The sequence below is a fragment of the Podarcis muralis genome, chromosome 9, assembly GCF_964188315.1.
Source record: "Podarcis muralis chromosome 9, rPodMur119.hap1.1, whole genome shotgun sequence".
NCBI lineage: Eukaryota > Metazoa > Chordata > Lepidosauria > Squamata > Lacertidae > Podarcis > Podarcis muralis.
The window spans coordinates 5,592,087-5,615,645 of NC_135663.1; the positions used below are offsets into that span (position 1 = coordinate 5,592,087).

Consider the following 23,559-nt stretch of genomic DNA (forward strand, 5'->3'; position numbering starts at 1 on the left):
AATGGTGGGAGGAACCAGTTGGAGAACCCCTAAAGGGGGAAGGCTCAGAGCCCAGGGATTGGTGGAGGGGTGGTGATGAGGGGTCAGAGGGGGAAAACGGGAAGAGGAGGTGTCGGGAGATGAGGAGGTAACAGGGTTTGGTGAGCAGGGGGAGTTGGTGGCAGAGAGAAGTACAGAATTGGAAGCAGGAGAGAAGGGAGACCAAGAGGCAGAGATGACACAGGGGTGTCTCCCCCTCTTGCTATGACCAGCTCCTCTCCCTGAACCAGGAGAGGCATGAACAGGGCAGAGGAGAGGTTGGCTTCATGCAAGCGTAGTCTCTGATTGCTTGGGGAAAGCCCTGGGGAAGAGGGGGACCCAGGCAGCTGTGAGGAGGAGGGGACCTTCCATCTCAGCAACTGCTTCATGGGGGCAAGACCAGCCAGAGATGAGTTGCTGTGCTCATTAGGCCTGACACCCCTGTGCACATCCTGTTTTTGCTAATGAAGAGTTTACACAGTGTGATTTACTGCCGGCTTGTTCCTGCCATCTTGACTCTGCCTTTGCCAACCTGGTGTCCACCAGATGTTGTGGAGCACAACTCCCATCAGCCCTTTCCAGCACATGCTCAGCAGTTAGGTATGATGGGAATTGTATTCCAAAGGAGCTGGAGGGCACCAGGATGGCGAAGTAACAGAAGGCGTTTACTCCTACAAACTCCTGCTGTCCAAAAGCCAATTGAAATGTGACTTTGCCATTTGGACTCTTGATGACAAGCAGGGCGGGAGCCACCACTGAGAAGGCTCTCTGCCTGGTTCCCTGTAACCTCACTTCTTGCAGTGAGGGAACCGCCAGAAGGCCATCAGCGCTGGACCTCAGTGTCCAGGCTGGACGATGGGGGTGGAGACGCTCCTTCAGGTCTACAGGACTGAGGCTGTTTAGGGCTTTAAAGGTCAGCACCAACACTTTGAATTGTGCTTGGAAACATACTGGAAGCCAATGAAGATCTTTCAGGACTGGTGTTACACGGTCTCGGCGGTGGAGATGCATCTGAGTATAATCGGAAAGAGACGTAGAGGATCGGTCAGGGTGAAAGCAAAGATGAAGAGCAAAGATAGCTGTATAGGGAGCTACTCCCATAACTCTTCCTCACCCTAAGTAAATAAGCATTGCTACCAACCTGAAGATGGAGGGTGGGAAGGGGGACCCCTGAGGGTCATCCTAGAATCATAGAATCATAGAATTGGAATAGACCACAAGGGCCATCGAGTCCAACCCCCTGCCAAGCAGGAAACACCATCAGAGCACTCCTGACATATGGTTGTCAAGCCTCTGCTTAAAGACCTCCAAAGAAGGAGACTCCACCACACTCCTTGGCAGCAAATTCCACTGTCAAACAGCTCTTACTGTCAGGAAGTTCTTCCTAATGTTTAGGTGGAATCTTCTTTCTTGTAGTTTGGATCCATTGCTCCGTGTCCGCTTCTCTGGAGCAGCAGAAAACAACCTTTCTCCCTCCTCTATATGACATCCTTTTATATATTTGAACATGGCTATCATAGCACCCCTTAACCTCCTCTTCTCCAGGCTAAACATGCCCAGCTCCCTTAGCCGTTCCTCATAAGGCATCGTTTCCAGGCCTTTGACCCCCTGCATCCAGTCCAACCCCCTGCAGTGCATTTCAGGGGGTAAGACTATATGTGCCTCGTAGGCCCTTCCAACTCTATAATTCTATGATTCTTCGATTCAAAGCAATTCCCATGTGGGCATCCACTGCAGGGGAAATTAGGGAATCCTCTCCTTCCAGATGAACCATACCCCCCCCCCCCAAATTCCCAGTTTCCTTCCGTCCCATTTCCAGCAAAATGTGCAGGCACCGTTCTTCTCTTTTGGTGTGTGTGAAAGAAATGAATCTGCTCCCCTCTTTACAGTGTTGCATGTTGTTCCTGCCTCTGGAGGAATTCCTCCCGTAGCTTCCTAATAAGCTCCACATTTGCTTGGCTTCGGAAATGCCTCCGTTTCTGGTGCCTCCATCTCTTGAAGGTGAGAACTCTGCTGGATCTGGGCAAGGAAGGTCCATCAGGACGGACTCCCAGCTCCCATCAGTCCCAGGCTTCAACATCAATAGTTGTGGGATGATGGGAATGGTCTTCCAGCAACTTCCAAGGGACTACAGATGCCCCCTCTCAGGTCTAGTCGAACACCCTGCTTATCACAGCACCCACCCAGATGTTTCCAGATGTTCCTTCAAGCAGGCCATGCGGACATCTGTCCTTCCCTGGTTGCCTGTTCCCCAGCAAGTGACACCTACAGATACACTGCCACTGAATCTGGAGCCTCCATTTAACTATCCTCGTGGCTAATAATAGCTGCTGATAAAACTTCCTAGTCTAGTTCAACAGGGTCTGAAAGTGAAGTGTTGAGGACTAACGCTGTCGAATTTGGGCACCCCACACCCCCACGTTGTAGAGAAGCGGTTCCCAAAATTGGCTGCTACTGCCCCCTGGGGGGAATTACTGGGGGTGTGTTTGTGCTAAGAGGTGGCAGGGGGCCACTGAAGTGTAAAGTGACTCTCAGACTTTGAAAAGCTGGTGTCCCTGGACCAATTTTGTTGAATTAATTAAACTGGCTTTAATTGGCTTTCGAACAAATGTGCAATTCATGTTTGGAATTTCATGGCGTTCTTACGGGGCACAGGGGATGGGCTTATGGGTGTCTCCACGGACGCTGATTTAAGCGGCGTTGCTTATCTTCTGCTTGTACCCAGAAGTATAAAAATATCAGCCTCTCTGTCCCCAGTTTGTCTACAGATACCTGTGCTGGGCTGAGTGATGGAGAGAGTCTGATGGTTTTGCCTAAGGCCGGGGCATAATTAAGCTCCCGAGTTCGGATTTCTTGTAAATTTCTTGCGGAAGGAGCGATGGAATGCGGCGGGTTACTTTTTCAACCTGAAGTTCCAGTTTCGGAAGTGTTTGCACGGTTAAGCGTCCAGTTTGGGAAAACAGAAAAGCCCGTAAATAAACCAATCAGGGTTAGAGATGACTTGTTAATCCTCCAGCGCCTTACAGACAGCCTTGGGAAAAGTGCTCAGAACCGCCTAGTAATTATAGTGTTGCCTTTACATCCCCCCCCCCCCAAGAAAACATTGAATAGCTATCCATCTACAGTATATGGGAAAGGAGTATAGAGTTTAAGTAAACACAGAATCCTCTGGTAGTCTAGCAAGGAATGCTACGCCATGGGGAAGTAAGCTGAAATTCCTCTCTGGTTTATGCTTCTAATGCAGATATGTGAGATATACACACATATATACATATACGACCTATTTAGTCTGGTATTGGGGGTTTCATGTATCCTCCACCCCCATTCTGCTCTGCTTTACTTTTTATGGAATAACATTAAAGCAAATACTGACTCCTTCCGATCAGTGATTTTCTTTGCGGCTTAATCCCCTATTATTCTGCTTTTGGGTCCCAAGACTCCACACTCCAGTATAGAGTTCCTTGAGCATGTGCAGAGTGCCTTGCCACCTCTGTAAACTAGGCGCAGTCCTACCTTGGTTTTGGAACATCTTAGTTCCCGAATGTTTTGGCTCCCGAATGGAGCAAACCTGGAAGTGACTGTTCCGGTTTGCAAACTGTTTTTGGAAGCCGAACGTCTGACGGGGCTTTCGTGGCTTCTGATTGGCTGCAGGAGCTTCCTGCAGCCAATCAGAAGCCGCGCTTGGGTTTCCGAACGTTTTGGAAGTCAAACGGACTTTTGGAACGGATTCTGTTCGACTTCCAAGGTACGACTGTGCAACCCTGCTGCGTAAATCGGCAATAAAGGGGAAAGGGGTTGTTGGGCATAGGACCTAAAGGAGCTGCCTTTAAACCAAGCCATAGAATTATTGAATTGGACGGGACCCTGAGAATCATCTAGTAGTCCAACGCCCTGCAATGCAGGAATATGCAGCTGTCCTATACGGGGATCGAACCTGCAACCTTGCCATTCTCAGCACCATACTCTAACCTGCTGAGCTGTTCTGTGAGTCACACTCTTGGTCCATCGAGCTCAGGATTATGAGCAACAGCTGGCAGCTGTTTGGGGTTTTAGACAGTAGCCTTTCGCAGTCCTGTCTGGAGGTGCTGGGAGTTGTTTTTATTTTTATTTTTAATTAAATTTGCATATCTCCCTTCATCCGTAGATCTCAGGGCCACCCACAACATAAGTTTCCAGTTCAACCTGTTACCAACTGCAGGCAAAGCAGATCCTCTACTACAGAGACAAATTATTATTATTATTATTATTATTATTATTATTATTATTATTAAATAAAACAGTAGAATTGTAGAGTTGAAAAAAACCACGGGGGTCCTCTAGTCCAACCCCCTGCCATGCAGGAATCTTTTGCCCAACGTGGGGCTCGAACTCGTGAACCTGAGATTAATAATCTAATGATTTACCAATTTATTACAATTGCTGTTATATTTGTGGCCTCTCCTTCCTTGGAGCTTTTTTAAGCAGAGGTTGGGTGGCCATCTGTCATGTGTGATCTAGTTTAGGTTCCTGCAGTGCAGAGGGTTGGACTAGATGACCTGGGGGTGTCCCTTCCAACTCTTAACAATTCTACGACCCTATGATTCATTTATATTCTACAATCCCCCAGACCGGGAGTCCAAGCGCTTTACACAAATTAAAACAACGCGGGTAAAAGGCAGAAGGCTGAAAAAGTATTTTAAATAGGACTTAAACTGTAAAAGGATTAAAGCAATAGAAAAACAGATCTACAATGGTACCTCAGGTTAAGTACTTAATTTGTTCCGGAGGTCTGTTCTTAACCTGAAACTGTTCTTAACCTGAAGCACCACTTTAGGTAATGGGGGCTCCCGCTTCCGCCGCACCGCCGGAGCACGATTTCTGTTCTCATCCTGAAGCAAAGTTCTTAACCTGAAGCACTATTTCTGGGTTAGCGGACTCTGTAACCTGAAGCGTATGTAACCTGAAGCGTATGTAACCTGAGGTACCGCTGTATTAAAAGGCTGAAAGGAAAAGCAGTGCAGCACTATTTAAAATCCTGTTCCTTTAAAAAAAAAAAAAAGGCAGACCCCCCAAATCTGGCTGAAATAAAACAGTCTCTACCCGCCAGCAAAAGGAGAGCAAGGATGGAGCCAGTCTAGCCTGCCTAGGAAGGAAGTTCCAAAGTCTGGGAGCCACCACTGAGAAGGCCCCGTAAAAAAATAATTGCCTTATACCAGGGCATCTCATTGTCCTGTCTAGCTCATTATTGACTGCAGAGACTGGGTTTCAGGTCGGGACCATTCTCAGCCAGACCTGGAGAATCTGGTAGCAGGACTGAACCTGGGACCTTTCCCACAAAAAACAGGTGCCCTCCCATCGCAGTTGCATCTGCACCAGACATTCAAAGCACTTTTATACCCCTTTAACAGTTGTGGGGGATCCTGGAGGCTGTAGTTTGTTGAGGATCCTGGGAACTGCAGCTCTGTGAGAGGTCAGCACCCTAAGGAAACTACAGCTCCCAAGATCCTTTGCAAGGTGGGGAAAGAAAACTGTGGCTGTTAAAGGGACGCAGGAGTGCCTTAAATGCACAGTGGGCGTGACCTGAGCTGTGTGGTTGTGTGAATCGAGCCCCAGATCTTTGCCTCTGTGCTGCTGAACCCCAGAGGCAGGCAGGGGCTGCCATTTTTTGCAACCTTCCCCTTTGCTTTACTGCCTCCCAGTGGCTCATAGCTTCCCCTCGGATCTGAGAGATGCTTCCAGGTGTGGAGAGGCCGTTCCTTGCACACAAGGAGGTTTCGCGCTGTCCTCTTCTGCGCCATCCCCTCTTCCCCAGATGGTGGGTTATAAATGTGGGCAAGCAGAACAGGCAGGGAGCTCCTTTTTGCCCTCGAGCCGCAGCCTTGCCCACCCCCTCCTCTCTTTACCCCCTTCCTCCCGCTGCTGCCCTCCTCTGGGTACCATGCCTCTCTCAGTTCCAGCATCTTGCAAGGCTTTTTAAAGGAGAAAACAGCCAGCTTTGCCGGGTATCCAAGCTAAAAGCACGGGCTGAAATGTGCAGGGTCGCTTTAATTGTTCAACCCCCCCCCCCTTTCTTCCTATAGACCAGCAGAGGCAGGGGAAAAAAAATGTTGAGATCCAGCAAAGTGCAGAGGCAGGCAGTGTCGTCTAGGAAAGGAGGGAGAGTCCAGGTTCCCGGACTAATCCGCTGTGCCACGGAATGCAAATTTGCAAGGAATTAGCTTCGCGAATCCTCCTGGCACCTTTTGGCTTGGGAAGCCGTTTTCCAAAGACCTCTGTGGACGAGGCATCATCTCTCTGCCTCTCTCTAAACTGGATTCGAGGCTTGCCTTTCTGCAATCTGACGGGTCCGTTCTCTTTTTCCCACCCATCCGCCGCTCTCCAATTGGAATCGAGTTGGGGGGGGGGGGAGGAGAAGAGATGCCCAGGTTTGATTGATATTAATATTGAAGCCACGGCTGGGACCACAAGCTACTCCCTTGCCTGGCCACCTGGGTGCAAACTGTCACCGGAGGAACAAGTGTTGCTGGCTGGAGCCTTTAAGGGGAAGGAGATCTGCAAAGGGGAGAGAGGCCGGTCCTGCATTTTGGCTCTTCAGCATCTCCCTTTAAAGTTGCAGCCTAGGTAAGTTCTCTCTCTCTCTCTCTCTCTCTCTCTCTCTCTCTCTCTCTCTCTCTCTCAGAGAATAAACACACAATCTCCTGCCTTCGATTTGGGCGCTGCTGTTGCCGGGCGATGCGTCCCCTTCAACAGGTGATTCCGCGAACTCTTAATCCGCCAGCTTTTTAAATATTTAATTGCAGAGAGTAAGGCGATACTTTGTTGTTTTTCCTTACGAGCCGTTCTGCCTTAATAATGAAACATCTGGGTCGATTCCTATCCGGACGCTGAACGGAAAGGAAATGTATCGGGGTTATTAAAACAAGGTTGCTTGTGTTTGCTGCGTAGGGAAATAAACCAAGGTGTGTGTGTGTCTGTCTGTGTGTTCTCAACTAATACATCCTAACAGCACAGATTTTTGCACACTGTTGATCTTGCCCAGGGTGACGTGTAGAATAAAGGGGGGGGGGGGGACGACCCATCACCATCGATCATGGGATTAATTGATCGACCAACTGTATGTAAAGTGCCAGTCCAATGCTGAAATCTTTGCTCCTGTGGCTTTGCAGCTGTGCAGCTTGGCTAATTAATCTGCACAGGGTTATGTATGAGATGAATGAAAATTCAGAAGCGCCTAGCCGTTTGGGGTCCCCACCTCCCCGGAAAGGTACGACTTGTGTTTTGATGGGCAAGAATCTGAAGATTCTGCCTTACCTGGATTTCCAGCATAGAAATTCAGAGTTCTTTCTCGAGATCTGTGGTGTGGGAGTTTATCTGTTTTTCATCGGGTGTGTGTGTGTGTGTGTTCACATTTATCTAACCTATGGATGGATTGATGGATAGATTTTGGGTTTCACCCTGGCTGCCACTCCCCACTTCCCCAGTGGCGTTAAAGTTCCTGTAGTCCTGAGATCTTCCTCCTCACACTTCGGTCTGTACACAGCTTGCCAATATTAGGACACAGCTTCTCTGGAAATAATGTCCACCTCTCTCCCAGTTCTATGAAGTACAGTGGGAATACTCAGATTGTCTAGTTTCTGATGCTTTCTGCTTATTTAGCTCTCCCACAGCATTGCGGCCAGATTGATTCTTTCCCAAATCCCTGCTAATACATCTTCGTTTTGTGGCTTAATAGTTTCCGCTGAGTTGAAATGGCCACAAGTTTGGATCAAGGTGTCTTCTTCTTGTCGTTCTTATTTATCTCCCTTTCTGTATTATTACTTTCTTCTGCCTCACACACATCTAGGGACATGAATTTCTTATCTCAAATGGTTTTGCAACACCATCCTCTTTTCTTTTCTCTTTTGGTCCAAAATTCAGTATGTTTTGGATTTGTTGGTGTACCTTTGGCTATTACAGATGAAGATCAACATCTGCCTTGAATTCTGTCGTTAATTTAGTTTTAAGTGGGGATCTTCAGACAACCTGTTGCTGCAGGCACACCTGTGTCCTGTCTTAGAATCAGTGTGAAGGTGGGGTTTTTTTAATGTTGTGGCAGGTTCTTGTGCTTTTATTCATTTATTGGGGGGTGGGAATTATATGCATTTCTTCATCAGGGAAATGAAAAGTGCTCGTTCAACAGGATGGCTTGTAGGACGGCTATACTGTGAATAATCCATATCATCTTGTTACCCCTGTGTGATCCTGAGGGGTTTGGAGAACACCATTTCTGCTGTTGCTCACCGTTTAAATGTAGCGTGTTAAATTAGTTACCCCCTTAGGACCTGAGTAGCTTATGTGCAGGCGGAGATCCTACCAGATTGTGGCCCATGCAAAATTTACGTAGCAATTTAAAATCTGCAAGCTGCTGCATCCTCCTTATTTATTCCTAGTCGGCTCATGTTATTATATCCATTTCATGGACAGGGTACTGTGAGGCTAAGACGACCCAACTGAGGAGCCTCTCCCACCCAGATCCTTCCTCCTGAGGATTTTATCCCCTGGGCTTCCACAGCCTAGCCTTTGATGCAACAGAAGACATGGGATTAGCTCTCTGATTTTATGACGATTGCATAGGATGCTTGTCTAGGATCATAGTGTGAACACCGCGGTGGGAAAAAGTGTTCAGAAGTTGTGTGGCATAGATGATCAGATTTCTTTTTTTAAAAAAACAACAACCCTGTTTGGGAGCATGAAGGCTAGAGCCTTTTAAGAAACAAAACGGCAGAACACACAAAGCTGAGATAGCTAAGAAGCTCAGGTGTTCCTCCTAGGACAATGCAACTTGCCAGGTACTTTTCAAAGCGTGGCTTTTGAGTTTTTATGTAGCTGAGCCTGTGGCTCTGGGAATGTTGCTAGAATCTTATTATCGAATAGGACTTTATTCGATATACGTCGTTCCATTTTAAAGTTTTTGTATTGGATCTGATTATTATAAGGCATGTGTTCTTCGTTGTATATTTTGTAGCTGTGTATTGCCTTGGGCATAGTAAGAAAGGCGGTATACAAATGAAAAGTGAGATGAAACGTTTAATTCCCACCAACTCCACCTAGCCTAGCCCACTGGTCAGGGATGATGGCAGCTGCACATTCAGGGCGGCAGAGACACCCTCCCTGATAGGAATAATTATACTTACAGATCAGAATGCATTTAGGGATTCATCCAGTCTTGCATTCTGTCCTCCACAAAGGCCAACCAGGTGGTTTGCTGCCTTGTTCCCCTTCAGAAACCATGGACCCGCTTTTCTGAGTTTCCATGAGTAGACACCCAGCAAAACACCCTTTAAAAGCGGGGAAAGGAGACCAGTGCGTCCCCCTGGCCTTGACATTCGCCTGTCCCGTTAGTCTTGTCCCTGTCCCCTCCCGATCAAACTCGCAATTGTGAAAACTCACTATTGTCCGCTGCCAAAAAGAGGAGCAGTTGGCATGGTGGGTTTTCTCTGTGTCCCTGTAGTTCCTTCCTCCAGAGTTGTTGTTTTTTGGGGGCGGAAAACTAGCCGGCCTTTGCTTCTTGGTGACACCTGTAAGGGAACGCCGGCCAAGATGGGGAGGATGGGAGAGGAGAGAGCGAAATAGAAAATTTAAAAACAAGCGTAGCTGCTTCCTGGTTGCTTTTGACAGCTGCCCAGTCCGCTCGGTGGCGGGGAGACGTTTCCCCCCCTTTGGACTTTTCTCAGGGAGGCAGACTTGCTATGAAAAAGAGCCCCGGATCACGGACACCTTTGCCTGGGCTCGCTTGGTGGTTGTTGTGGCTCTTGTCCCTAGTGTTGGCTGGAGCCGAGCAGCCGGTTTCAGCAGCAGCCTGTTTCCACTCCAGACACACGGTGTGTGTGGGTGGATGTTTTTGCCTGCGAAGCCCTCAGCCGCTGGAGAATCCCCTCCCGTTTCTGCCGGTGGGGGATGAGATTGATTTTCCATTTTGCATCATTATACGCGTTTCTGCGCTCTCTGCCTTTAAAAATTCGTTCTGCAGGCGCTGTGTTCTGTGCACAGCCTCCCGGTGTGTGTATGTATGTGCTTGTGTGTTTGAGAGAGAGATCCGTCCTAGGCTCCTATTACAGAGGGGAAACTGAGGCTGAGATGGGGCGGCGGTGCATTGCTGTAGGTGTGTGGCAGGAAGACTTGAACTCGAGTCGAACTCTATAGGGAGCGGGTGAAGGCTGCCATCCTAGGAACGCGAAATTGGCAGGTCAGGCCAATTGTGTGCCGTTTTTTTGAGCGGTTTGATAGCTTTGCAGCTTTGTGAGGAATATCTGTCATCCGGCTTAGTACTGTCTGCACTGACTGGCAGCTGCTCTTCAGAATTTCAAATGGGGGATTTCTCCCAGCCTTGCCTGGGGATCAAGCGTGAGACTTTTTCTGCCAGATGCTCTGCCCGTGAACTATGCCTTCGCTCAGAGCCAAATGCTTCCCTACCTAAACTGAGCCTAGAAGCGCTGGTTTTCCTCTTCCTGGCTCACCCCTGTAAGTGTAACAAAACCGATTTTGCCTCACATCATGTGCAGAGTGTTTCTCCGTCTTTACTGAACAACTCCAGCTTTGATCATGTTCGTGTTCCCTGTCGCAGAATGTGATTTTTTTTTTTTTTGCAGTCAATGGAAAAGAAAGGGGGGGGGACAATAAGGCTTCTGTTTCCTTCTCCCCTCAAACCTTCTTGCAAGGAATTGATCTCTGGTTTTACTTTCTTGGGCTCCATGATCACTGCAGATGGTGACAACAGTCACGAAATTAAAAGACTCCCGCTTCTTGGGAGCAAAGCGATGACAAACCTAGGCAGCATCTTAAAAAGCCGAGACATCACCTTGCCAACAAAGGCCTGTGTAGTTAAAGCTATGGTTTTTCCAGTACAGTGGTACCTCGGGTTAAGTACTTAAATCGTTCCGGAGGTCCGTTCTGAACCTGAAACTGTTCTTAACCTGAAGCACCACTTTAGCTAATTGGGCCTCCTGCTGCTGCTGCGCCGCCAGAGCACGATTTCTGTTCTCATCCTGAAGCAAAGTTCTTAACCCGAGGTACTATTTCTGGGTTAGCGGAGTCTGTAACCTGAAGCGTCTGTAACCTGAAGCATATGTAACCCGAGGTACCACTGTAGTGATGTATGGAACTGAGAGCTGGTCCATAAAGAAGGCTGATCACTGAATAATTGATGCTTTTGAATTATGGTACTGGAGGAGACTCTTGAGAGTCCCATGGACTGCAAGAAGATCAAACGTATCTATTCTGAAGGAAATCAGCCCTGAGTGCTCACTGGAAGGACAGATCCTGAAGTTGAGGCTCCAAGACTTTGGCCACCTCATGAGAAGAGAAGACTCCCTGGGAAAGACCCTGCTGTTGGGAAAGATGGAGGGCACAAGGAGAAGGGGACGACAGAGGACGAGATGGTGGGACAGTGTTCTCAAAGCTACCAGCATGAGCCTGACCAAACTGCGGGAGGCAGTGGAGGACAGGAGTGCCTGGCGTGCTCTGGTCCACAGGGTCACGAAGAGTTGGACACGACTAAACGACTAAACAAACAAACAAACAAACAAAAAATCCTTCTCCAGAAGTCGCCTTATTAATTAATTAAAAGGATCTATAACCCACCCTTTACCCGAAGGCACCAGGGCAAGAATGAGTACAACCTGTGCCAAAATCCAGCAATTATTTTATATATTCCACATTCGAATTCTATTCCGTACACGATGCTACATTTGAACATATGTCTTAGAATCAACAATCTTGTTTGGGCATATGGGCCGCCTCTGCAAATATCTGTGTTTAAGTCAGGATTCATAGACCGTTCTTATTGTAAATGGGAGAGCACATTTCTTTCTGTTGCATTTGCAATAAAAATAAGGGTTAAAGATAATGTTAAAAGTGCGTAAAAAACAAAAGACAGACTTCCAGTTAAAATCATGGAAAGATAGAATTTGTAGAGTTGGAAGGGACCCCGAGGGACATCTAGCCCAACCCCCTGAAATGGAGGAATCTCAACCAGATCCTCCATGACAGATGTGCCTCCAACATCTGCTTAGAAACCTCCAAGGAAGGAGAGGCCACCATTTCTTGTGGATGTCTGTTCCACTGTCAAACAGCTCATACTGTCAGTTACAAAGAAACCATTTACAAAGAAACTTGATGAGGGGTGGATGCGACCTACCAGTTTGTGGCAGCTCAGTGTTTTGCTGCCATACAGATCTGCACTGGAAACTGCCAGTACTGTAATATTGATTGATTGATTTTATTCTATTTCTGTGCCGCTTTTTATTCAAATAAATCCCAAAGCGGCTTACAAGCAAAAGATAAAAATAACATAATGGAAATCTGCAGTCGGTAGAGCACGAGGTTCTTAGGGTCGTGGGTTCGAGTCCCACATTGGGCAAAAGAATCCTGCATTGCAGGGGGTTGGCCTAGATGACCCCCGAGGTCCCTTCTGTTATGTACTGAAGTTCTCACCCTGGGCCAGCAGGGGGATACTGTAGATAGTTTTCACTCAGGTCCACATATGCTAATAAGGGATTGAAAGTGACGTTCAGTGATTGGATAGTTACAGAAAGTGGTTACAGTTGTGTTGTAGTGGAGCTCTATATAAGCAGGTTGGCTGAACCCTTCAGTTCAGTTTTGTTCTGGCCTGTGAATAAACAAGAGCTGCTTGAAGAATCGCTGTGTCGTATGATATGTTCACCCACAACTTAACACCTTCCAACTCTACAGTTCTGTGATTCCTTTTGTGCGCTTGATGCCGTTTGGGTTCCGTTTGAGCCCTGTCCTTTCTTCCCATCACCCACAAGGAGGCAACTCACCTGGAATTGCTCCTTCCTTCCATTTCCAACTTAACTCAAGTCTAAAATAGTTGGGACGCGGGTGGCGCTGTGGGTTAAACCACAGAGCCTAGGGCTTGCCAATGAGAAGGTCGGCAGTTCGAATCCCCGTGACGGGGTGAGCTCCCGTTGCTCGGTCCCTGCTCCTGCCCACCTAGCAGTTCGAAAGCACGTCAAAGTGCAAGTAGACAAATAGGTACCGCTCCGGCGGGAAGGTAAATGGCGTTTCCGTGCGCTGCTCTGGTTCGCCAGAAGTGGCTTAGTCCTGCTGGCCACATGACCCGGAAGCTGTACGCCGGCTCCCTCGGCCAATAAAGCGAGAAGAGCGCCTCAACCCCAGAGTCATTCATGACTGGACCTAATGGTCGCAGGTCCCTTTACCTTTACCTTTAAGATAGTTGCAATTTCCACTTTCTGCAGCCTGTTCCTCTTTGCACCAGCTGTGGACCACCCGTTTTCAAAATGGCACTTTCTTCTTCCACGAACAACTGGGCCTTTACGTTTCCGCTTGCCCTTTCCACGCACAGACTTCGTCATTCCGTCCCGGTGCTTTTATTTCAACTCTTGGCAATTGGCTTCTCTGCCGAGTCTTCTCCAACGGGCACGGAGAAGCTATTTTTGCCCTTCCCGCTGGCTCTCCGGCTCCCGTGGGCTCCATTTGCAGACGCACACAGGCAGCTGCTACGACCGGGATCCTGCCGGGCTGCAAGCTTCCTCTGTGGCAAAGGGGAAACGTAAAGCGAATGGAACGATGCTTTCTAATGGGTCCAGCTGGCGGCTTTTGAACTGTGTGTTCTTCGTTAGGGATGCTTGCACGCAGTTTCAAAAGAGAGATGGAGATGGCTTGGCTGCATCTGTGAAACCATATCCAGTAGCAAAGGATATCTAACTAGGTTTCAGGTGCCTTGTGGTTTGAAGTTCATTTTTTGTTCCACACACTCCACTGCCCATTTTCCATTATTAGAGACACGTGGAGGATAAGTGATTTTCCTTGGTATTCAGTTGGTGAATCTGAACCACACCAAAATGTTCTACATCAGCATCAGCAATGACAGGACAGAAGTTCTGTTTTGGGGGGACAGGAGGCGGGCGGGTGTGGAGGACTCCCTGGTCCTAAATGGGGTAACTGTGCCTCTGAAGGACCAGGTACACAGCCTGGGAGTCATTTTGGACTCTCATCTTTCCATGGAGGCGCAGGTTAATTCTGTGTCCAGGGCAGCTGTTTCCCAGCTCCATCTGGTACGCAGGATGAAACCCTACTTGTCCGCAGACTGTCTTGCCAGAGTGGTGCATGCTCTAGTTATCTCCTGCTTAGACTACTGCAATGCACTCTACGTGCGGCTACCTTTGAAGGTGCCCCGGAAACTACAATTAAACCAGAATGCGGCAGCTAGACTGGTGACTGGGGGCAGCCACTGTGACCATATAACAGCGGTCCTGAAAGACCTACATTGGCTTCCAGTACGTTTCCAAGCACAATTGAAAGTGTTGGTGCTGACCTTTAAAGCCCTAAATGGCCTCAGCCCAGTATACCTGAAGGAGCATCTCCACCCCCATCGTTCAGCCCGGACATTAAGGTCCAGCTCCGAGGGCCTTCTGGCGGTTCCTTCCCTGCGAGAAGCCAAGTTACAGGGAAACAAGCAGAGGGCCTTCTCGGTAGTGGCACCCGCCCTGTGGAATGCCCTCCCATCAGATGTCAAGGAAATAAACAACTACCTGACTTTTAGAAGACATCTGAAGGCCGCCCTGTTTAGGGAAGCTTTTAATGTTTGATGTTTTATTGTGTTTTTAGTATTCTGTTGGGGGCCACCCAGTGTGGGCAGGGATAAATAATAAATAATAAATAATAATTTATTTATTTATTTATTTATTTACATCTGCTGTTGTCTGTCTGGTGTGATGGCTGTTGTGAGTCTGAAGTTGATCTCTCGCTGGTGGCTCCAGCAGGGAAACCATGGGATTCAGTGGTTTGTAGAAGTTCGTTCTTGGGGCTTCAGTTTCCTGCAATATGCAATTTTCTTGCTTCCTCTAGAGTCACTTTTGCCAGCCTAGAGTTTCCTATTTATTTCATTTATCTACTTTGACAACGTATATACCGCTCAACTGCAGCAATCTTTACAAGCAACTCAGTCCAGTGAAAACAAAAGCAGTTAAGCTCATAAAATGCTTGCTGGAATGAAAAGTGTTCGGTGTGATGGACGTTTAACAGGGAGAGGGCCGGTTGGAGCTCCCATGGAAGCCAGTTCCCTAGAACTGAGCCCACAATACTTGACTCCTTCCGGATATGAGCCATACGTCTGCGCTTGGACTACAATTCCCACCAGGCACAGCACCCTTGGGCCATGCTGTCTGGAGCTGATGGGGGTTATAGCCCATAGTCTCTAGAGGGCACTGGGTTGGCGAAGCCTGCCCAAGGACTTTGGGTTTGCATTCATATTGATCCATTAGTTGGCTATCTTTAGGTGAGAATGAAGGTGGGCATTCGTTGTTCCCCTGCAACAGTTCCTGGGTGACCTTTGTGATTGGTTTATTTTACTGGAATATTGCGAAATTTGTTAGGATGCTTTAACCTTCCCCTTCTGCATATCTGAGCCCATTGCAAAGCACAGCTAATACATAAATACACACATCAGAAACGGATTGTAAATGTAAATGCTAAACGTTAGGAAATGATCTTGCATTTATTTAGCACCTGTTTTTTGTAGTCCAGTAGTGTCCTGCCCCTACACCTTCCCTCTACTTCTATTTCTCTGTCCTCCTCCTACACTGTTCAAAATTCATTTCCTACCCCCGTTCAGTTGGCATTTCGGCAGGCAGAGATCCATCTAGTCCAGGGGTCCGCAGACATTTTCAGCAGGGGGCCGGTCCACTGTCCCTCAGACCTTGTGGGGGGCCAGACTATATTTTGGGAAGGGGAAAAAATGAACGAATTCCTATGCCCCACAAATAACCCAGAGATGCATTTTTAATAAAAGGGCACATTCTACTCATGTAAAAACACATTGATTCCCGGACCGTCCACAGGCCGGATTAAGAAGGCGATTGGGCCAGATCCGGCCCCCGGGCCTTCGTTTGCCTACCCATGCTCCAGTTCGTCTCTCGTTGGGCAGGATTGCTGAAGCATTTCTTCCAAATCCTTTTCATTTCCTCTGTGCCCGCAGAGCTTCGAGCTGTAGCAGTATTCAAATCTTTCCTTCCTCTTTGCATATTAGATTGTTCTCTCTCTCTCTCTCTCTCTCTCTCTCTCTCCAGCTTTCTCTCTTCATAAAATGCCTCTTCTCTTCTCCCTAGAGGGAATTTGAGCTCTCTGCTTGTGGGGCACATACTTTATTGCAAGGCCCTGGCCTCCACGTGCCCTCCTTGCCCTTCACTTTCTACCTGAACTCCTCTGTGACTCTTCCTAACTTGGCTACAGCCCTCTGTTCTTTGAGTTTTGCATCATCCTTTGAAGCTGTCTAGGTCCGTATAGTTAAAGCTATGGTTTTCGTAGTAGTGATGTATGGAAGTGAGAGCTGGACCATAAAGAAGGCTGATCGCCGAAGAATTGATGCTTTTGAATTATGGTGCTGGAGGAGACTCTTGAGAGTCCCATGGACTGCAAGAAGATCAAACGCATCCATTCTGAAGGAAATCAGCCCTGAGTGCTCACTGGAAGGACAGATCCTGAAGCTGAGGCTCCAAGACTTTGGCCACCTCATGAGAAGAGAAGACTCCCTGGAAAAGACCGTGATGCTGGGAAAGATGGAGGGCACAAGGAGAAGGGGGCGACAGAGGACGAGATGGTTGGACAGTGTTCTCGAAGCGACCAACATGAGTTTGACCAAACTGCGGGAGGCAGTGGAAGACAGGAGGGCCTGGCGTGCTCTGGTCCAGGGGGTCACGAAGAGTCAGACACGACTAAACGACTAAACAACAATACCTGGGTACCAAAGGCTGTTAGAGTCCTCACTATTACTGTGACACAGCAAGGGGGCGGGGGGGCGGGCATGAGGTCAGTTGTCTGGTTAAACTGGAATGGTGCTTTGCTGAAGGATCGTAAAGAACTTGGAAGTACCTAGGAGGTCATAGAATTGTGGACTTGGAAGGGACCCCAAGGCTCATCCATCCCAACCCGCTGCAATGCAGGAATCTCAGCTAAAGCATCCACGACAGTTGGCCCTCCAGCCTCTGCTTAAAAACCTCCAAGGAAGGAGAGGCCTCTGTTCCATCAGCTCTGGAGACTGTTCCATCAGCTCTTACTATCAGAAAGGTCTCCCTGACGTGTATTTGGAATCTCCTTCCTTGTAACTTGAATCCATTGTTTCAGGTCCTACTCCAAGCTTGCTCCATCTTCCATGTGACAGCCCTTGAAATATATGAAGATGGCTCTCATATCTCCTCTCAGTCTCCTCTTTTCCAGCTAAATATGCCCAATTCCTTCAACTGTTCCTCATCAGGCTTGGTTTCCATATCCTTGACCATCTCGGTCGCCCTCCTATGCACACATTCCAGCTTCTCAACATCCTTCTTAAATTGTGGGGCCCAGAACAGGACCCAGATGTGTTCTTACTATCTCAACCCCAGCTCATTGTAGGAGCTGCAATATGGGATGCCTAGCCTTTGCTTCCATTGCTTGGGATGCTGTCGTGGTTGCCTTCTGTGTCTGCGGCTGAAAAGTTGTGCAGAACCCATGGTGGGGTCGGAGGGAGGGCAGGTGCTGATGTTGTGCATTGAACAGTTACGATGCCTGGTTTGCACTGGAGAAACCTTCCGGTCCCAAAAATCTTCAGACAACTCCCGTCACTGATTTATTGCAAACTTAGAAAACAGGAACAGAACAAATGGAGGAATGAGAAGCACGCCTGCCCATTAGGGGAAATAGGAAGCCCCAAACATATATTTTTTAGACGTCCTTTTTATGTTGAGATTCGTAGAGACACCATTGATCCTTTGCTGAAGAGGCTCGCCGATCTTTCAGACGAGTCTAAACTTAATTCTCTCCTCTTAGGCAAAGATCACAAGACAACCTGGCTGGTAGCCAGATTCTGCGCCCAGATTTGTAGGCACAGATCATCCTCTAGAATAAAATAGCTTACTAGGGAAATGCTGAAGTCGCCCTTTGGGGCGCCTCAGGGTCAATTTTTTATGGTAGCCCAAATCTCAGTTGTACGGGTGTATGTATATATCTCAGTTTTAACTCATGAGCTGTTGCTGCAATCTGCTCCGACTGTATATTTTTTCTTTATGAACGCTGTTTTTATTGTGTTATGTTATGTGAGCTGGTATTTGACCGTAATAAATTTCCTATCTATTTTGATGCTGGCATACTCTTAAAAAAACCAAAAACACCAGCACATCTATATCCAAAAACAGCAAGCAGGAGCTGGGTTTCTTTGAGATTGGTGCAGGTCCAGTTACCCAGGTGCCTGGCATGTTTTGTAGCTGATGTGGGTCCAGTTGTGGCTATGTGGAGATCTCTGGATCTCAGGTTGGTGACTGACCTCTCCGCCTGGCTGGCCCTCCCAGCTTTCTTAAGCAGGTGAGCAGAAGAGGTTTTTTATATCCCACCTTTTTCTCCAGGGAGTATATGGCCGTCTCCTTCCCGCTTAGTTAATCCCTACGACAACTCCGTAAGGCAGGTTAAGACTGACTCCAAGGTCACCCTTCATGGCTGAGTGGGGATTTGAACCCTGATTTCCCAGGTCCTCATCTGACACCCTAACCCCACTGGCTTCCTAGAGTACTGCCTGAGGCAGCTTCCCCCGTGTGCTTAAGGATAGGGCCGGCCGTCTGCCGCAATGTCCTTGCAAGAACGACAGGCTGGAAGTGTGATGAATAATAACAAGAAAGAGGGAAATTAAAACCCTTGTTGCTCCTTCGGGATGGCGAGAGGAGTCCCCTCTCCTGGTTCCCGTGCTATTTTTAAAAAACGGAGGCGGCTTCTTTCTGCAAAGCAATCCCTTTAGTGCCTGCAGAGAGCGATCCTGGCAGGGGGTCTACTGTAGCCGGCGCCTGGCTGGGTTGGGAAATGAGAGGGGCTCAGAGGCTGAGCTGCGAAACCTCCCTTTTACTCTTTTCCCTTGCCTGTGAAATCAGAGCAACCAGAAAGCCGTGTTGAAAAATAATACAACTTTTGAGCTGTTTGCCCTCTGAAATGGCAATGATGCATTCCGTCTTGGTGACTGTAACCCTGGTTTAAGGAGCCATTTCAAGCCTGGCTTATGCAGTCATACCTCAGGTTACAGAGGCTTCAGGTTGCGTTTTTTTGGGTTATGGACCGCCGAAACCCGGAAGTACCGGAACGGGTTACTTCCAGGTTTTGGCGGTCGCGCATGCTCAGAAGCTCTAAATCACGCTTTGTGCATGCACAGAAGCCCCGAATCGCAACCTGCACGTGCGCAGATGTGGGTTGCGAATGCTGTGGGTTGCGAACGTGCATCCCGCACGGATCACGTTCGCAACCCAAGTGTCCACTGTATAGTGAGTTGAGTTTCTAACCCTGCCTGTAGGGTGGTCCTACTAAAGGAGCAAAGGGACGCGCTGTGGGTTAAACCACAGAGTTTAGGACTTGCCGACCAGAAGGTCGGCGGTTCGAATGCCCGCGGCGGGGTAAGCTCCCGTTGCTCGGTCCCAGCTCCTGCCCACCTAGCAGTTCAAAAGCCTGTAAAAGTGCAAGTAGATAAATAGGTAATGCTCCGGCGGGAAGGTAAACGACGTTTCTCTGTGCTGCTCTGGTTCACCAGAAGTGGCTTAGTCATGCTGCCCACATGACCCGGAAGCTGTACACCGGCTCCCTCGGCCAATAAAGCGAGATGAGTGCCGCAACCCCAGAGTTGGCCACGACTGGACCTAATGGTCAGGGGTCCCTTAACCTTTAAAGGAGCAAACTGATTGGGTGCATTTTTCGGCTTAGGGAGCGAGCAGCTCAGATTCGGCCTAGATGCAACCCCCCCCCCCCCACGACTGCCTCCGAACCAAAATATCATTTTGAGACGCAGAGCTTGGCAAGATCAATAAACGAACCACCTTAGGGGGTTAAGCAACCAATTGCAGAATTTTGGAACTATCCAAAGACGAGCCTGTTTCTTGTCCCCTGCGGTTGCTGTTGGATTATTGGAGGGGGCAGCAAGCTGGACCCCTTTTCAGAGATGGCTCCATCGTGGATGTTTTTGCCCTCTGCCAATAATAATAATAATAATAATAATAATAATTTATTTATATCCCCCCCTCCCCAGCCAAAGCCGGGCTCAGAGCGGCTAACAACAATAAAAGTAACACAACATTCTAAAATTCATTTTAAAATCCCTTCAAAATCAAATCAAGTTCAAAGTCAAATTAATGGCAACCAAGGTATGAGGTAAGGGAGGGAGGTAGGAGGGAGGGAGACTGACAGGCAGGCACCCCCGGGTCCTCCTGACTGGGTGCTTCTGTTTCCTCTTCGTTTTCATGGGCGGGTGTTTTTCCTCCTTAGCCGTGGCTCTGAGTGATGCCGCACAATATGAGGGAGGCCTGACCTACTTAGCGAGCTTGTACAGCATTTCTTATTTCTCATTAGTGAGGCTTCTCCTTCCCTGTTTCTGTCAATCTCTTCAGCCGCAACAGAAGCAAAAGTGGGTTAGGGCTTGAAGTTTGACAAAGGTGTGTTGGCAGCGGAGATGTGTTTAGCACCGGGAAGGAGGGAAAAGCTTCCGGATGCATTTTTTTCAGCAGAAACCAGAACGGAATTAATGATCATTCACATGAGCTTAGCTCTTCTGCTGGGGAAATACAGCGGTGTCTTGACCCAAGCAAAGCTGTTGGCATTTTCCCATTCTTAAGACCTGTGACAAAGTTAGTGAGTAGTTCGTAAAGTGAGTAGTTCAAAATGTTGGTGCTGACCTTTAAAGCTCTAAATCAGGGTAGGCAACCTAAGGCCCATACAAACACACAACTTATAAAACCGCTAAACTCCACCTTCCCACCCTCCTGGTGGTACGAAATAACCGGCCAAATGTAGGCACAAACCCTCTCTTTCCTTAACTGTCCACCTAATGAGTCCTGGTCCAACAGCCAAAAAAAGAGGCCAAAATATGGATGAATAAAGACTGTCCAGCATCTTGCATCCGGAAGAGGCTTCTCTCTGTGAGCCTGTTCACTGTTCCTTGAGGAAGTGGACCTCACCCTTTGAGAAACAGACCTTGTCTCAGAAGTTATTTAAGCAGCGGCTGCATAGACACCCTAATAGGATGTTGCAAAAGCAAATTTGCCGTGTCGGTTCAGGGTTGGACACTGGAAGGTGCACCTCCCAGCTCCCACTCTTTGGAAAGGGGCACGCAGGATAGAGACAGCAAAGACAGAGGCTTAGCGAAATATTGTGGGCAAATCATTTTATGCATTAATCAGATACAGTGGTACCTTGGTACTCGAACGCTGCAAACCCAGAAGTAAGTGTTCCGCTTTGCGACCGTTTTTCTGCAGCCAGTCGGAAGCCGCGCCTTGGTTTTCGAACGGTTTCGGGAGCCAAACGGACTCCTGGAATGGATTAAATTTGAGAACCAAGGTACCACTGTATTGTGAAGGCCCACTAAGGCATTGACAGCAAATTCCTCTGTCTCCCCCCTGCCCTCGTTGTAATATAGAGCTGTTTGCACCCAGCAATCTGTTGCAAAATGTAGGGTTAGGGTAGGTTTTGAACCTGGAGGACCTGGGTTCGAATCTCACCTTGGCCCCGGGCTCAGCTGCTCCCAGTATCCTCTGCAGCATGGAAGGAGCTCCTCAGATCTTGCATGGCTTCGTTGTGATCCCTAATGGTACCGCAACAACTGTTTGTGGTTGTGTCTTGTGCTGGCCTCGGTCCTAACGTTGCGTTCCAGGACAGTTGCATTTCTAAATCAGTGAGCAGATAATACATTCACCTTTTGCACTGGAGAGAATTGGTTCCCCTTTGGGCAGCGGTAGAGCATTTGCTTGGCATGCAGAAGGTCCTAGCCAGGTGCAATCCTGAGCATCTCAAGGACGGACCAGGAGAGACTCAGGCCAGAAAATCCTGGAGAGCTGTTGCCAGTCAGAGTTGACGGTATGGAGCTAGATGAACCAATGGCCATACCAAGTCAGCTTCATGTGTTTTAAAACCAAAGGGCGTCACGGAGGTGCCACAGAATGGTGGGTGGCAAGAGGACAAGACGGTGACCCCGTTCTGTGCCTGCCCCGAAGCTTTGTGCCCTTCCTCTTCCCCGGTGCCTGCTCTCTTTCCGAATCTCATTGTGCTCATCCATCACCCCTATCGCGGTGAGATTCCTAGCAACCCGTTTGCCTGGAAATGAAGACGAAAGTTCAGGACGGATCCAGATAGGATGGCTTCAACTTGCACACGGAAAGTTTAAGAGTTGCCATTTCGGTAAAAACACATCGACTTTAGTCTACTTTTTCACGAAGCGCGTAGTCAAAGGAAGGCTCACCTGGCGCCTTTATAGCATGTATTTAGGCACCAGGCAAAAACTTTATTCTATAACCAGGCTTTTGGCTGTCTGTGGCCTTTTAGAAGTGGGTGAGATGTTTTTAATCCATTTCTTTCCCCTCTTGGGTTTAATGTGTCTCTGTGGGAGGTTTTGCCTGTCTGTTTGGTTGGTTGGTAAGTTGTTTTTGTGAGATAAAGTGAATACTAATAATAATGAATACTAATAAATAAAGGCTTATGGAAACCCCTATAAAATGGGGAGTTTTGCAGGGCCGTTGGAACAGTGGCTTAACTGCAAATGATTTGGGGCATCTTAATAAAAGGACGTGATGGGTGGAAACAACAGCATGGAACTGGGGAGGTATTCCCTTCAGGTTGCCCCCCAAGTTAGAAATGCTTCTGTGAAGTATTCGGGGAATGCAAGGTTGTCATTTTAAGTTGGGGATATAGCAGAGCTCAGGAGACTGGAATTTGCAGGTTTTGTTATGTTTTTAATATCAAGGAAGCTGGCTGGCAAGACACTGAGCCGCATCTTCTGAGGAATTTAATAACGGAATGTTGCTGGATGCAAATGTGCAAATGTGAAGGGGGGGGGGGAATCTATGAAATGAAAAGAGAAAAAGAAAGAGAGGCAATATCCCTTCTTGTCTCTCAGCTGCAGTTGACCCCTTCACCTTGATGGGGCCGGAGTTTCAAGACGTTCCTTTGTAGCATCCCTTATTAAGGAATGTTTTCAGTTCCAGGGTAATATTCCTCGTGTCAGAATGGCTCAAACACAGAAGCACTGCAAAATGCACACGAGCTAATAATAATCTGACTATTATTATTTTTTGAAAAAACATTGATCTGACAAGCCTGCTCCTGTGTCTTGTTCTGTTTTCTTGTGCTTTCCCGAGATTCCGGTATTTGCACAGCAACATGTCTTGAGTGTGTTCTGTCGCGGGGACATTTCTGAAAACACTGCCGTTTAAAGGCACAGAGTTAGCCCTACAAATTGCTCTGTTCTTCTACATCTCTATCTCTTTATCGAACGATTCGTGCATGGGATCCTCTTCTTATTGAATGCTTCATGCCTGGGGTCCATTGCGGCCTCATTCTGTGACAACAAGTAAGGACTGCGTCCAGACGCAGGAGGAGCAGAATCAACACCTGCATGCTCAGGTCGGCAAAGCAGATACCTGTTCGAATTCCTAGCCCTGGGACCTAATGGCTTCCAATTTGGCTGTGCTCACGTGCAATGTTAAACCAGACCTCTCCAAAGTGGTGCTGTCCAGGTAATTTTTGTTGTTTAGTCGTGTCCGACTCTTCGTG

At 48.1% G+C, this 23,559-nt stretch overlaps 1 protein-coding gene across 5 annotated transcripts in view; it reads left to right on the plus strand.

The window, feature by feature from the left end:
* Positions 1-23,559, plus strand: part of SLC4A11 (solute carrier family 4 member 11) — a 229,296-nt gene that overhangs the window by 83,113 nt on the left and 122,624 nt on the right. The window contains exon 1 of one of the 5 annotated variants that reach the window (XM_077933727.1): positions 6,134-6,618. The exons of the other annotated variants lie outside the window; for them this stretch is intronic. The gene's annotated coding sequence lies outside the window, so the exon portion shown is untranslated. Of the gene's footprint in view, positions 1-6,133; positions 6,619-23,559 lie in introns of those variants that run through there. 5 annotated transcript variants of the gene reach the window in all.